Source organism: Muntiacus reevesi, chromosome 7 (genome assembly GCF_963930625.1).
Source record: "Muntiacus reevesi chromosome 7, mMunRee1.1, whole genome shotgun sequence".
Classification (NCBI taxonomy): Eukaryota; Metazoa; Chordata; class Mammalia; order Artiodactyla; family Cervidae; genus Muntiacus; species Muntiacus reevesi.
The window spans coordinates 74,365,882-74,382,463 of record NC_089255.1 but is presented as its reverse complement, the minus strand read 5'-3'; the positions used below and the strand labels follow the sequence as shown (position 1 = coordinate 74,382,463).

The 16,582-nt window shown below is 42.8% G+C and overlaps 1 protein-coding gene across 1 annotated transcript in view; it reads right to left on the bottom strand.

Moving 5' to 3' along the window:
- The window catches only part of FUT8 (fucosyltransferase 8), a 495,007-nt gene that overhangs the window by 412,899 nt on the left and 65,526 nt on the right, over window positions 1-16,582 (bottom strand). Inside the window, exon 2 of the mRNA XM_065941788.1 lies at window positions 11,483-11,588. The gene's annotated coding sequence lies outside the window, so the exon portion shown is untranslated. The remainder of the gene's footprint in view (window positions 1-11,482; window positions 11,589-16,582) is intronic.

Genomic DNA, 16,582 nt, shown 5'->3' with positions numbered 1-16,582 from the left:
AGGCTCACAGACATAGAGAACAGGCTTATGGTTGCCAAGGAGGACAGGAGTAGAGGAGGGATGGAGTCGGACTTTGGAGTTAGCAGATGCAAACCAGTATACATAGGATGGATGAGCAGCAAGGTCCTGTGTATAGCACAGGGAACTATGTTCAATATCCGATGATAAACCATATGGAAAAGAATATTAAAAATAATGTTTGTATATGTGTAACTGAATCACTTTTCTGTGCAGCAGAAATTAACACAACATTGTAAATTAATATGCTTCAGGAAAAAAAGGAGTTGCAGCTTTACTTCCTCAGCTAAACAACCCTGTTCTGCGTTTGTCCACAGATTATTGCGAGGATCACATGTGTGACATGCTTTGAAAACTGCTGATGGTTATACAAACAGGAAGCACTGTGACAGACCTGGTGTCAATCAGTAGCACAAAGAGAGTTCAATTTCACGTCTCCAGCCCTAGCTTCCTCCCCAGATTCCTAAATCAACAAAGAAACAAGAAGAACTAAAAAAAAAAAAAGAAAAAGAAAAAGATGGCATATAGAGGTCCAAACATTACCCTATTTCTGATAAATATGTAACAATAACTGTAACTGTAGGCAGATGAGCTTTCCAACACTGAACTTGAACATTAGACCAGTTCACCCAGCCAGTCACAGGAACCTCTGGACCATACTTGCCTGCCTCCCACCAGAGGAAAGCTTGTCCCTGGAATTGCAAAGCAGAAAACATACTCCTTGTGTGCAACTTACTCCCAAAAGACAAGGAAGGAGTGGTTCATGCACATCAAGTTTCCTCTCCCAAATTTACCTATTAGCTATGTCACTCCACCTCTCCTGGGAAGGAGTGTGTGAAGGGGAAAAGGGGTTGCAGAAGGGTTGTACTAGCTGAGCTCTTCCATGTGGAAGAATGCACATCAGATGCAGCATCTTGAGATTTGAGAGGAGAGTGTGGTCTGTTTAACCTGCTCTTTCCTGGCAAACACGGTCAGGGAGGGACTGGATTTTTGTTCTACCACCAACAAAAGTCTCAATGCTCTGCCACCAACTTCTTGAGGACAGAGAAGCAGGAAGTGGGACATTCATCTTGCCCAGCCAGATCAAGCAGGGACAGTCTGGCCCTGGCAGTGGTTTTTTGATCCCTGAATACGGGTAAAGGGTGTGATTCTGGAGTCACACTGTGATGCCTTCTTGATTCCCCCAGCTTCTCTGCTGTGACACAGATAACAGCCACCCTGGCTAATGTTTCTGCAGGGTTCTGCTGGTTACTGTTGGAAGTACAGCCAAGACCTTCTTCTCTAGCCCATCCATAAATTTTTAAGCACCTAACTTTCTAAATTAAACCCTTTTCTGCTTAGAGTGTTCCAGTGGTGTCTGTTATCTGAAACATAACAGTGGTAAAAAGCATTTTACCAGTATTAGCCTTTCCCAGAAACCTTCCTCCCTCTCCCCTTCCCATCTTCCTGCATTGGTTCTTCTCATTTCTTATTGACCAGCATTGGGTCACATACCTATAACCTAAAACTATCACTAGCCAAGGGAACACAAGTTCCATGCTTGGATTATATGAATCATCAAATCACCATACTGGAAAGATGAGCATTTCACTTATCTACACCTGTATTTTCCCACTTGGCAGCCCAGCTCTACTTATTCTTTATCTTTATCTTGAAAGAGAAATTGTCAACATACAAAGGCTAACCTTCTTTTAAGCTACCCCTCCAGACTCCTAGGTTCTTCTCTCCGTATAATCTAGGCTGTTTGAGAGTTCTCTTGTCTTGAACTACACAATATCCATTGAATTGAATTGATTTAATTTCTGAGTCTAGCAGTTTCATAGGCAGCCCTGGGTTACCTACAAATAAGCTACTATTTATAGAGAGCAGACCACAGAGCAATTACACTGAAGTTATAGGCTATTCAAGTCCATGCCTTAGAATGGTGGTAGGAAATTCAGTGGAACTTACTGCCAACCCCTGCCTTCCAACTCATTACTTGAAGAACACAGACCTCTGGTGCCCTTGAAGGAAGGAGACTGCTGACTTTCTGATGGTCACCTGGGCTTTTTTTTCTAGGGTAATCAGATCTTTCCTCCTTTCTTAGTCTGAGATGGTGATGTCATTTTTGAGTGTTCTAGTGATTTTGATTAAAAAATCTTTCCTCTTGGAGATTCAGGTCAAATCAGTAAATATATAGAGTATTTTTTCACTTCATGCAAAGAACACTTGGGGCTGTAGAGTACATACCTCAGTTCTTATCCTCAAATGATTTATAATCCATTGGAGCAGGGGCAAGAAATGCATAGATAATGGTTTTTCTTGTTTATTTTTCACTACCCAGCTCACTGTAGTGCTGGAAAAGACTCTTGAGAGTCCCTTGGACAGCAAGGGGGTCAAACCAGTCAATCCTACAGGAACTCAACCCTGAATAGTCACTGGAAGGACTGATGCTGAAGCTCCAATACTTTGGCCACCTAACATGAAGAGCTAACTCATTGGAAAAGACCCTAATGCTGGGAAAGATTGAGGGCAGGAGTAGAAGAGGGTAACAGAGAATGAGACAGTTGAATGGCATCACCGAATCAAAGGACATGAGTTTTGAGCAAACCCCAGGAAATAGTGAAGGACAGGGAAGCCTGGCATGCTTCAGTTCACGGGATCGCAGAGCTGGACAAGACTTAGCGCCTGAACAACAACAACCTAGCTCCCTGAAAGGATACTTAAAATCTGCACTTCTGAATCATCTGAAGATGTGTGTTTGGGGAAGCAGGAAAGAATTTTACTTCAGCTCATTAAAAAATCTACAGAAATCTTATAAGTCTTTTCCTGGAGTTTGAATGAAGCCACTATTTTAGGTCCAAGAGAATTGCTGGTCATGATCCCTTTAGGGTCCTCTGCTTGAAGGGCAAGAACTGTGTCGATTTTAACCATTTTTTAAATAGTTATCACAGCTGAACTGTTAATGCATACTGGCAGGGTCTTGATAACCTTGGTCACTTGTCTATCTGCAGTTTCCCATGATTTCATGTTCCTCTGCCCTGTCTGCCCCGCCCAGTGATCTCTCCTCAGCCGCACTCAGCCAGTGCAGCTGTTTCCATGTCATCAGTAGCTTCTGCTAATATTGCAAGTCCCTGAGGACATCCCACCTATAAAAATCAATTTCGGGTGAAAGCAAAAAGAATTTGAAGGAGAGGTGAAACTTTCAAAATTCTTTAAGTCAAATGAGACTTTTTTGTAAAGTCATGTCACCTGATGAGTTCTCAACGCAAGGCATGGCAGTCAATTTGTGCAGATGATAAAAGTTCTCAGGGTCAGTGAGGAGGGACCATTAATATCCAAATATGTGATCTGGGTCCTACGCGTGTATACTGGATAAACGGTGCCTAAACATTTGTTATACACTGAACCGTGTACCCCAAAATTCATTTGTTAAAGTTCTAACCTCAAAATATGAATTATCTCAGACATCTGAGTTACCTTACCACGTAACAGCATTTGGAGATAAGCTTTCAGAGAGGCGATCAAGTTCAAAGGAGTCCGTTAACAAAAGTGCTAATCCAATCCAGCCATCCTTATAAGGAAAGGTAATTCGGAGGTACAGAGACACCAGATGTGTGCACTCTCAGAAGAAAGGCCACATGAGCACACAGCACAAAGTTGCTCCCTACAAGATAAGGAGCAGGGCCTCAGAGGAAACCAGACCTGCCCACACCTCGATCTTCAACGCCAGTCTCTGGAACTGTGAGAAGACAAAGGTCTCTTGTTTTAGTCACTCAGCTTGGGTTTTTTCATTATGGCAGCCCTAGCAAACTCAAACCACATTTATTACAGAATTCTTTTCTGTGGTGTTATGGCAAAGATGAGTTTCTGCAACGCTTTCAAGTGCTCACTGGTTCTGGGTGATTGGGATTACAAAATAAAGCACAGCTGACTCAGCACAGAGAGCAGGTTTTGCTAGAGGGAAGCAGTGGGCAAGACGTTCTGCAGCCTCAGGAAATTATACCCCTTGGCACCTGTAGCTGAATTTTCTTACCCCTAAAAATGATTTTTGAAATTGTTTCTTTTAATCTTCTCACTCCATATCCTCTTCTCTCCCCGCTCTGCCACTCTTCCCTATTAACTGCACCCACTACACGACCACATCCATTTGCCCTCCAGCAAGCCCTGGCATCCATTTCCAGCTTTGCTGAATAAAAGATAAAATAGCTATTGTTTTGTTTTGTTTTTAAGGCTTTAAGCAGCTCTCCCCAGCCAAAAGTTGGAAGCAAGTTTTAAAACCTGGTTGCAAGGGTAAGATTTTCAACTTGGCTTCTCATCAGTTGGGAAGATGGGCTCAGAAAAGCGGGCAGTCATCCCGAGGTACCAGGAGAGAGTTTACTATGGGAGAAAAACACCTGAAGGCTCTGCTAAGGGTCCTTGCATTTCCAGGGCAAAGGGGCACAGTGGGTGAGGCTCTAGGGAGGACACCTATCTGAGTGGAGCAGTGAGAGTCTCTCCTGATAGCTTGTGGGGCTTGGAGCCAGGGAAGCCCCAGTTAGTGACCTCCCGAGTCTGTCTCCCACTGTGGATGCCGTGGTGTCAACTTCCTCATATAAGGTGGTGGACCTGACTCTGGGAGACCTAAAGAAAGTCACTTCACTCCTCTGACTCTGAACTACTTCCTGACTGTTAAGTAAGGTTAGAGCAGATGAGTCACTTTCCATTGCTTTTAATGAACTTTTGTAAAAAGAACTGTGAAAAGAGCTATAATGTGGAAAGAGCTGTCCTCAAAGTCTTACACAAAAGGTCATAGTTAAAACAAGCAAACACATTGCTGGCTTAGCTCAGGACAGAGTTCCATTTGCCCTCGCCTTGTCCAGCACTCCCTTCTTCTCCTTCAGGCAACAGCCAAGCACTCTCAGTGGATCTCCTTGGCTGAAGGAAGGTGAAAATCATCAGGCTTGATTATCTCTAGGGCTAGGATGCTGAGAAATGTTTAACAACAAACTTGGTGGGGGCGGAGGTGGGTGGGGGTGGTGATTTGTAGTGTTTGCTGACTTCTGTGGTGTAGATACTACTGCCATGGCTACTTTCAAGCTACTGATGTCACATCACAGAACTGAAAATAGATGGCCAGCCAATGAATGATACAACGGCCCAAAGAGACAATGACCCAGCTCACACTCAGTAGGCTCTGTACTTCGAGTTATCTGTGCAATCAGTTCTGAGGATTTATACCCATCCAATGACATTCTGTCATCCAGTCTTCCATGGAGCAGGAGGTACCAACTGTGGCCACAAGCTTTCAGCATTGCCCTAGGGTCTCCTTAGAGAACATGCAACAGAGACTTCATCTGATGGCCCAAGCTAATCATAAGTGAAAACTCAGTCATGCCAAGAGGCCAACATAGGCTCCACCTAGACCTCCAGACACCCATGCCCACACTGCCCTGAGGGCATATGATTTCATTGTGTCTTATCACTTCACCTGGTTACTATTTTCTACAGGTAGGATTAGTGTTTAACTCATCCTTTTGTCCTTCCATTTTCTTCTCCCAGAGTCTTTGAAAATAGCAAAGGTGTTTAATAGCAAGTAGCTTGGATTCTGAACTAGATTCCTCAGAACCAAAAATTTTAGTTTTCTTACTTATTAGTTATGTGACCTTGGGCAAACTACATAACTTCTCTGTATGAAATTATTTCATCCTCAATGAAGTATGAATAATAATAGTACCAATTTCACCACATATTTGGGAGGATTAAATGAGTTTCATTCATATAAAGAACTTAGTACAGTGATTTGTACATAGAGTATGAAATTTAAATATGAGCTATTAAAATATTATTATTTTGTGTAGTATATATGTATTATCCATTGCCATTATGTGCTAGATGAATGTATGCAGGTGGACAAATACATGGGAAATAAAGGACTGAATGGATGTGTAGTGGGATTCTTCTGAAAAACAAACACCAGGTTTGAGTTTATAATAATAATTGCAATAATATCAGTAACCGTGGCTAGCATTTATTAGATGTTTAAAATGTATTTCACAAGCATTATTTCATTAAATCCTTATAAGAAATCTAAGAGGAAGGAAGTACCACTAGTTGGATTACACAGATAAGAAAACCCAGGCCTTGGAGCATAAATAACTATCCCAAGATCATGTAAGGGGATTGGAATGCAAAAGTAGGAAGTCAAGAAACACCTGGAGTAACAGGCAGATTTGGCCTTGCAGTACAGAATGAAACAGGGTAAAAGTTCATAGAGTTCTGCCAAGAGAATGCACTGGTCATAGCAAACACCCTCTTCCAACAACACAAGAGAAGACTCTACACATGGACATCACCAGATGGTCAACCCCGAAATCAGATTGATTATATTCTTTACAGCCAAAGATGGAGAAACTCTATACAGTCAGCAAAAACAAGACTGGGAGCTGACTGTGGTTCAGATCATGATCTCCTTATTGCCAAATTCAGACTTAAGTTGAAGAAATTAGGGAAAACCACTAGACCATTCAGGTATGACCTAAATCAAAACCCTTACGACTATACAGTGGAAGTAAGAAATAGATTGAAGGGACTAGATCTGATAGACAGAGTGCCTGATGAACTATGAATGGAGCTTCGTGACATTGTACAGGAGACAGGGATCAAGACCACCCCCAAGAAAAAGAAATGCAAAAAGGCAAAATGGCTCTCTGAGGAGGCCTTACAAATAGCTGTGAAAAGAAGAGAAGCCAAAAGCAAAGGAGAAAAGGAAAGATATACCATTTGAATGCAGAGTTCCAAAGAATAGCAAGGAGAGATATGAAAGCCTTCCTCAGTGGTCAGTGCAAAGAAATAGAGGAAAACAATAGACTGGAAAAGACTAGAGATCTCTTCAAGAAAATTAGAGATACCAAGGGAACATTTCACACAAAGATGGGCTCAATAAAGGACAGAAATGGTATGGACCTAACAGAAGCAGAAGATATTAAGAAGAGGTGGCAAGAACACACAGAAGAACTGTACAAAAAAGATCTTCATGACCCAGATAATCATGATGGTGTGATCACTCACCTAGAGCCAGACTCCTGGAATGTGAAGTCAAGTGGGCCTTAGGAAGCATCACTATGAACAAAGCTAGTGGAGGTGATGGAATTCCAGTTGAGCTATTTCAAATTCTAAAAGATGATGCTGTGAAAGTGCTTCACTCAATATGCCAGCAAATTTGAAAAACTCAGCAGTGGCCACAGGACTGGAAAAGGTCAATATTCATTCCAATCCCAAAGAAAGGCAATCCCAAAGAATGCTCAAACTACCACACAACTGCACTCATCTCACACACTAGCAAAGTAATGCTCAAAATTCTCCAAGCCAGGCTTCAGCAATATGTGAACCGTGAACTTTCCAGATGTTTAAGCTGGTTTTAGTAAAGGCAGAGGAACTAGAGATCAAATTGCCAATACCCATTGGATCATTGAAAAAGCAAGAGTTCCAGAAAACAGTCTATCTCTGCTTTATTGACTATGCCAAAGCCTTTGACTGTGTGAATCACAATAAACTGTGGAAAATTCTGAAAGAGATAGGAATACCAGGCCACCTGACCCACCTCTTGAGAAATCTGTATGCAGGTCAGGAAGCAACAGTTGGAACTGGACATGGACTAACAGACTGGTTCCAAACTGGGAAAGGAGTACATCAAGGCTGTATGTTGTCACCCTGCTTTTTTAACTTATATACAGAGTACATCATGAGAAATGCTGGGCTGGATGAAGCACAAGCTGGAATCAAGATTGTCGGGAGAAATAACAATAACCACAGATATGCAGATGACACCACCCTTATGGCAGAAAGTGAAGAAGAACTAAAGAGCCTCTTGATGAAAGTGAAAGAAGAGAGTGACAAGTTGGCTTAAAGCTCAACATTCAGAAAACAAAGATCATGGCATCCAGTTCCATCACTTCATGGCAGATAGATGGAGAAACAATGGAAACAGTGGCAGACTTTTTTTGAACTGTGGTGTTGGAGAAGACTCTTGAGAGCCCCTTGGACTGCAAAGCGATCCAACCAGTCAATCCTAAAGGAGATCAGTCCTGAATGTTCATTGGAAGGACTGATGATGCTGAAGCTGAAACTCCAATGCTTTGGTCTCCTGATGCGAAGCACTGACTCATTTGAAAAGACCCTGATGCTGGGAAAGATTGAAGGTGAGAGGATAAGTGGATGACAGAGGATGAGATGGTTGGATGCGTCACTGACTCAATGGACATGAGTTTGAGTAGGCTCCGGGAGTTGGTGATGGACAGAAAGTCCATGGGGTCGCAAAGAGTCGAACACAACTGAGAGACGGAATTGAACTGAAGATCACATGCTGTTGTTCAGTCGCTAAGTCTTGTCCAACTCTTTGTGTCCCCATGGACTGCATCTCACCAGATATCCCTGTCCTTCATCATCTCCCAGAGTTTGTTCAAACTCCTGTCCATTGAGTTGGCGATGCCATCTAACCATCTCTGTCGTCCCTTTTTCCTCCTGCCCTCAATCTTTCCCAGCAACAGGGTCTTTTCCAATGAGTCAGCTCTTTGCATCAAGTGGCCAAAGGACTGGAGCTTCAGCCTTCCAATGAATATTCAGGGTTGATTACCTTTAGGATGGACTGGTTTGATCTACTTGCAGTCCAAGGGACTCTCAAGTGTCTTCTCTAGCACCACAGTTCGAAAGCATTATCACATAGTCAGTGAATGACACAAATACAGGTCTTTGGGCTCCAGAGCTTGAGCTCATTACCACTAGTCTCTAACTGCTACCTGTATAGCCCTATCAGCCAGCTCCTGTCCTCCAACCCACTGCCCTCTCCTCTGTACTACACCCTGCCCCACTATCTTCTCCCTACCCCCAGCTCTCCTATCTTCATCTACCCCTTTGAGTCCATCCAAGACTTACCTACCTCCTTTGTGAAGACTCCCCAGACTGTTTCCCTTAGTATGACACTCTCAGCACTTTCACATACTGTGTGCCCCTCCCTCTCTCCTGCCTGGGGCTAGGCTGAGACTCTTTCTGTGTCACTCAAGGCATTCTGGAGATTTTGCAAGATTGACATTAAATTCATGCTCAGATTAAGACACTGCCCCCAAGCCCCATGATGCAGCCAGTCCCTGCTGAAAACTACCCTGCACATCCATCAGGGTTCCCCAGAGACCGCACTCTGCTGCTAACCCTGGTGGCAGAGGGTAAAATGGGAACAGTGGGAAGTTCAGCAGGTTAAACCAAGCTCTGAAAGTACTAATGATTCCCAGTCATCTAGGCTCAGGGGTGCAGAAGAGGGTGTATAGCTAAAATCATCTGAGAAACATTCTAGCTATTTCTACAGAGGAGACGATACAGCCTCACATTCAAGGAGCCTACAGCCCTCTCATGGGTGCGGAATCCCTTTAAGAACGTCTATATGGCGATTCACTAGTGAATGCAATTACAGAGCACAGAGAAAGAGAGACTGGGGGGGTGGGAAGTTAAAAAGAGTGCTCAGAATGCAGTAGAACCTTTCAGGGAAAGGTTTCTAGAAGTAGTGAGTAGACTGCATAAAAATTAAAAATATTTTCTTGGTACAAGTTCAATACATGCCCATGACAAACAAATCAAAAAACATAGACAAGCAAAGAAAGGGAATTAAAAAAAAAAAAAAAAAAAAACCACCTACAATCTCGCCCACCCAAACACAACTTCTGTGAAGACTCTCAACACCTTGACAACCAGATTTTGCAGGAGGCAATGTGCCAAGCTGCAGCACAGGTTGTGTGTATGGGGCTGGGAAATTGACTGGGGGAGGAAGTGGTCCTGGCATATTTTAGTCTATGCTGGAAGTGATAAGAAATCTATCTGATGGGATTAGGAGGTAGAAAGTTGAGGAAGAAGACTAAAAGAAGATCTCTCAGACCAAGAAGAGAGGAGAAAGAGGCAGTAGTACCAAGGAGCCTAGCTAAACAGTGACAAAATTAAAATACTTGTAACAGCAATAATAGCAAACATTTGTTGAGAGCTTACCACATATGTGATATTGTGCTAAGCGTTTTATTGTCCCTCATCTTATTTAATTTTCATTTCACATAAAGCTTTTCCCAAGCTCATCAATGGATGTTTCTCTCTTTTTTTTTTTTTTTTTTTTTTTTTGGCCATACTGCACATCTTGTGGGATCTTAGTTCCCCCACCAGGGATCTAACCACTGGACTGCCAGACAATTTCTAACATTTCTTACAGAGTATTCTGTAGGCTACCTGGGCAGGAGGAGAAGGAGATGACAGAGGATGAGATGGTTGGATAGCATCACCATCTCGATGGACATGAGTTTGAGCAAACACTGGGAGTTGGTGATGCACAGAGAAGCCTGGTGTGCTGCAGTCCATGGGGTCACAAAGAGTCGGACACAACAGAGTGACTGATACAAACTGAACTGAACTGTCCCATGGTTAGGCCCCAAGGTGTTTGTTAAATTTGTTTGTGTCATAGTTTGATTGCAGGTCATCTCCAGACTGAAATTTTCAAGTCAGGGTCACAAGTGAGCTTGCCCAGAAAATTACTATAAAATGGGGGATGCCCACAGCTATCTTCTGAGTAACCCACAGTTCCATTTCCTTTCAAAAATGCTCTAAAGATGAGACAGACTGAGCAAGAGCCCAGCCTAAGACATGAGGCCTGTGGGCTCTACAGGACCACACTGTCCTTGGGTTCAGTTCAGTTCAGTTCAGTCGTTCAGTCCTGTCGGACTCTTTGCAGACACGCAAAGGACTCTTTGTCCTTGGGTTAATCATCCCATAACCCAACAGCCTAGAAAGAGCCTTTGGCAGGAGGTCTGCTGGCCTCAAGGCAATGAGAAGGAAGTGCAGGACAAACATTCAATAGCACCTAAGGATCCAGGGACAGAATCAAACCTGGGAGAACAGGCTGATAAGGGAAGGTTGGGAGAAAAGAGCACCCTGGCGTTGGTCCCTGATAACTTCATATGACTGAGCCAAGTCCTCTGGCCTCTCTGGGCCCTTATCTGTCACATTAGGGAGTTGGCCTTAATGATCTCAAAGGTCCTTTCAGCTCTGGGCAGGAAAACACTATCTCAACCCAAGGGGCATGTGCTGCTGCTCTTGTTTACCTCTGGGACAAGTCCAGAAGCCCAGGCATCTCCATGCTGCCTGAAGGGCTGACAGGACCTCCTGGCCACAAGAAGGGTGACCGCCATGGAGGAGGCGGGGAAGACCAGCAGTTGCTCCAGCCCTGAGTTGGTTACCAGTGCCTCCCAGCTCTAAAATTTTATCTCACTTGATCCTCCCCATTCCCCAGTGAAGTTATGGAGCCCCAGGCGTGACCACAAGGCAGAGATGGAAAGAATGCTTATAGGAATGGAAATGTATTTTTAAGAACACCCAGATAGGAAAGGGGCAGCTGGCTTCCCAGGTTCTCAATTCCAGGCTGTGAGGCAGGTTTCACAAATTACAAAGAGTTTCTGCAGCAGCTCTAAAGACCCACCTTCTTTCTCCTTGACTCACTCTCATTGGCTGGCTGGCTGGCTGCCACTCACCATGGAGTCAGCTCTCCTATTGGACTGAGTTCACCCTTGTTACCTCTGAGGTACCTGTGACAAGAAAATGGTGATATTAATTCACTTGCTGTTTTTTTCATTGCCTTCTCTTTTCAGGGAGGCATTGCTAATAAAGGCTTTTTGTTTTTTCTTGCCTTAAGAATTCTTGTGGAACAGAAAGCAAAAGCTCCTTGAAGCTAATAGATCTTCCTGTCTGGGTAAAAGCCCTGGCTCATTGAGGAGATGATGCAGATATACAGAAGGAGCAGGGGTTGGGAGTAGGAAGAAGGAGGACTTTGAAGGAAAAAGAAAGGAAACGAGAGAGATAGGAAACCAGAAAGAGAGAAAAAGATAAATAAATAAAAACAAACTCTGATTATGATAACACATTCCAGGGTCCTGGGTAAGGGCCAGATCTCAGGAGGACTTGAGGCCTTAGGTTGAGTTGCTCAGCTGTGTCCAACTCTTTTCAACCTCAGGGACTGTAGCCTGCCAGGCAAGAATACTGGAATGGGTAGCCGTGCCCTTCAGGGATCTTCCCGACCCAGGGATCTAACAGGGTGTCCCACACATTGTGGGCAGATTCTTCACCATATGAGCCACCAGACAAGCCCCATTGAATTTCCAGTATCACCAAAGATTTCTGAGCCGCAATATGACTCAGAAACAACAAAGTCACCAAACTAGAACAGACCTGAGGCATCAGAGAAAACTCATTATAGACTATGAGCTGATGAGTGGATGGGACACCTCTACACTTACACCCAATTGTGCACAATCTTTCAGGGGCTTGAGCTCCCAAAGTGACAGATTAATCTGTCCACTGAACAGGATTGGGGGTTCAGAATCAGGTTTACTTTGATTAAAGATTAAAAAAAAAAAAAAAAAAGCAGAGGAATATACTCTCCTTAGCTCATTTGGGTTGTAAAGTAGGAGTCACATCCTGACATGCATAGAAACATGAATGACCCCATTGTCCTGGCAAAGACACCAGTTACATCACCTTAGTACCCCAATCTTATTAGCTCTAAGCTCCCATCAGCTAAGGGAGAAATTATAGTCCCATGCTCTGTTGGTTGGGATGCTCTAGCCACAAGTAATAGTATGCTCTTGCTGCAAATAAAAGAAAACTCAGATTCAAACATATAAAGAAATACACTATATCACTAATGAGAATTAAAAGTAGTGGATTCCAGCTAATAGTATAAGGTGTACCCAAGGTGTAAAGGACTCAAGTTGTCTTCATCTCTCTGTTTTGTTGTCATCAAGATGTTGGTTTTATCCTCCAGCAGGCTCCCTAGGTGGTAATAGATGCCTTCATCAGACACAATAATGTCCCAAAGAAGCAAAGTACACTCTTCCCATGGCTGCTTCTTAGGAGCATGGAAACTTTCCAAAGGTCCCCTGTAGAATACCTTTCATGTCTCATTAGGCAGAATTGGGTACATTCCTACACTTAAACTGATCTTTGGCAAGGGGAATGGGATTGCCATGGTTGGCTTGAAGGGAAGCTCAAGAGTCCACCACAAAGAACTAATCAAATACTTTCCACCTTCCAAAGGCAGGCTAGGCCACTGTGAAGTCAGACAGATATAGTTTATCTGGGATCATCCTTAAATTATGTTAAATGCTTTCTTGGGGACCCTAGCATCCCCCTTTAAAGCCTGGAAGGTACTCAGATTTGCTTATCCATTTCTGAGCCCCACATGCGAATGCTGCTCAAGTTTTCTTTCCCGAGAGATTCTTCAGAAGAAACAGCTCCTGAGAGGGACATAATGTCTCGGGAGAGGGGCGACTCATACTCTGTATGCCAGAGAAATCTAACTTCAGATCTGGCTCAGCCAAAACCTCCGGCTTGGGCTCTAGACCTCTTGTTACCTTTTACCTCCAGGGGAGCGTAGAGGTGGCTGGTGGCTACTGGGCCATAAGCAATACATGCTGCGTGAGCCGTGGCATCCACACTGAGAAGACACTGGTTGTGCTGCTTTTCTCAGAGGAAGGCTGTGTATTTGGTATCATAGTTTCCCCTTCCAGTTACTTGGAATTTTGATATTAACCCCACTTTATGTAAGAAGAAAATGAGGCACAGACTAGTTGTGGTTAATGTCACTCAGCTAATTAAGTGGCAGTGCTAGGAACATTCTTGTTTGAGTCTTTTTATGGACATATGTTTTCCTTTCTCTTGGGTAAATGCCTAGAAATTTAATTGCTGGTTTAGAGTATGTGCTTGTCTTACTATGAGAAATTGCTGAACTGTTTTCCAAAATCACATATGAGTGCTCCAGTTACTCCACATCCTCATCAACATTTGGTGTTGTCGAGTTTTAATTTTAGCTATTCAGTAGGTGTGTATTTGTTTTAATTTGCATTTCCTGCTGACTAGTCATGTTAAGCAATTTTTGATGGGCTTACCAGCCATCTGTACATCTTCTTTTGTGAAGTGTTGGCTATATTTTTTAAATCGGGTGACTTTTTTTCTATCATTCAGTTGTAAGAAAGTTTTATATTTTGCTAATAACATTTTTTTGTTTTGCAAATACTTTCAACCAGTCTATGTTTTGCCTATTCATTTCCTTAAGGGTGCAGAAATTTTAAATTTTGATGCAATCTAATAGTTTTGTTTTTCTTTTATGTTTATTGTTTTCTGTAAGCTGCTTTAAAAAATCTTTTTTGCCTACTCCAAGGCTGTGAAGATATTTTCTCATGTTCTTTTCCAGAAGATTTATAGTGTAGTTTTTACATTTAGGTCTATGACCTACCTCAAATTAATGCTTGTATATGGTATGAAGTAAGGATCAAGTTCATTTTTTTAAATGGAAATCCAGTTCTTCCAGTACTATTTGTTAAACTACTATCATTTTCCCATTGAAGTGAGTTGGTAACATTGTAAAAAAATTACTTAGCCATTTTAATGTAGGTCTTTTTCTCTACTCTTTTCAACTTTGGTCTATATGACTCTTCTTATCCCAATATTCTACTCTCTTGAATACTGTAGCTTTGTAATAGATTTTTAATTCAGGTAGCTTGAGTTCCCTATCTTTGTTCTTTTTCAGAATTGTTTTAGTTATTCTAGATCCTTTGCTTTCTCACATATTTTAGAATTTCTTTTTTCAATTTCTACCAAAAAAAAAAAACAAAAAACAAAAAAAAACCACCACCAACTCTGCTAGGCTTTGGGGATATATTGAGGTAGGTAAGTGTAAAATGAAAGACCCACAGTGTTTTCCTTCCTATGTGGAGAAAAATCCAGTTCTTTCTTACGACATCTTTCCTTTCTTTACCTCTCACACAGAACAGGTCCCTTCCAGTCCTGATCTTTTGTGACTCTTCAGTCTACAAAAAGGGTATTGAGGCAGGAGCAATAACAGCCTTCAGCCTGTTAGGCTGAGTGCAGAGACTGAATCCTTAGCCCAAGCTTTTGATCCAACCAATGGGTCAAATTTCTAGGGGCAGAGTGGTCATCAAAGGCCTAGTGGCCTAAAAGTAGAGGTTTGAGGAAAGACCCAGTGGCCTGTGAAGTAGAGGTTTGAGGAAGATGGAGAACAAGTTTGTCCTCCTTCCTCCTGGATGATCTGTGTAGAAATAACAACTTTCTCAAGATTTTGAGTTCATACCCCCAAGGATTCTGTACTCGGTCCCAACATGTGTAAGATTCCCACAAAAGAAATTCTCTGTGATACCAGGTGGTATCCTACAATTCAACTCTGATGCTATCTACCTAGAGATAGGGTCAGATTCTATGGGTTAATGGCTCAGTTCTACAAGACTGCCTGCCTCCTTCCCTCCACTTCACCCAAGCTCAAGATTGTTCAGGTATCACCTGTGCTTCTGATCAACTGGCTTACACAGAGAAAATAGTACCTTAGATGAATTGTTGTAGCTAGATTGGAGGTTCCAATGACCCCCAACTTGGGTTTGATTAATTTCTTAGAGTGGCTCATTGAACTCAGAGAAACATTTTACTCACTCGATCATCAATTTATTCTAAAAGGATATAACAGGAATAGCCAGATGGAAGAGATGCTTCGGGCAAAGAGCATGCCCTCTAAGTTAGCCACTCTCCCCTCTTCTCCAGGTGTTCACCAACCAAGAAGTTCTCCAAGCCCCATCCTTACTGAAGTGTCATGGGGGCTTCATTACAAAGGTATGCTTGATTAAATCTTTGGCCACTGGAGACTGAACTCAATCGTCAGCCCATCTCCCCTCCTTGGAGATCAGGGAGTACAACTGAAAGTGCCAACCCTGTAATCACTTGGTTGGTTACCCTGGCAACAAACCCCATCCAAATGCTATCTAGCAGCTTTCCAAAAGTCTAACAAAGACTTTTTTGCTCTCTTCACAAAAACTTCAAAGAGTTTTAGGAACTCTGTGCCAGGAACCTGGAGGAAGACCAACTATGTATTTCTTATCACAAATCACAACTCACTTCCACCTTAGAATATTTCTCTGCTGGTGTATCAGTCCTCTTCAGCTTCTCTTCTGTCCAAAAAGAGATGGATCCCTCCATGTTTCAAGGGCTAACTTCTCTGCCAAACTTCTGATCCCATCTCAGTCTGACTTTTCTGTTCCTTCTCCAGCATCTCAAACCTTCCTTCTCCAGTGACCTCTGCCCTGTCTTCAAGCATTCCTGCATTTTTAAAAATCCTGAATCAAGTTCAAATGACCCTTAGCATCCAATCCCCTTCCAGGATTCTCTCTAGTTTTAGGTAACTGTTGCCTTCCCTTCTCACACATCTGTCATTTCTTAAATCCTTGTAGTAGAAGGCCCACCCTTTATCAAATGTTATGAATCATCTGCAACTGACCAAACCTAGTGCCTCATCAGCCCTCAATTTCTCCTCTCTGGGACACTGTGTCCAGGAGGCTTTCTTTGTCTCCTTCATGGACCTCTTTTCCCCTGTGACTCCCCTCACCCTGATCTGCTGTTTCTCCTTCCTTTATAACCAATCCCATCATTGCTTCTTGGTCATAGAGAGACTACAGGCCACCAGACAAACAGCCCCAACTTACCATCTGCAAATCTGAAAATTCATCACGTGTTTGATTAA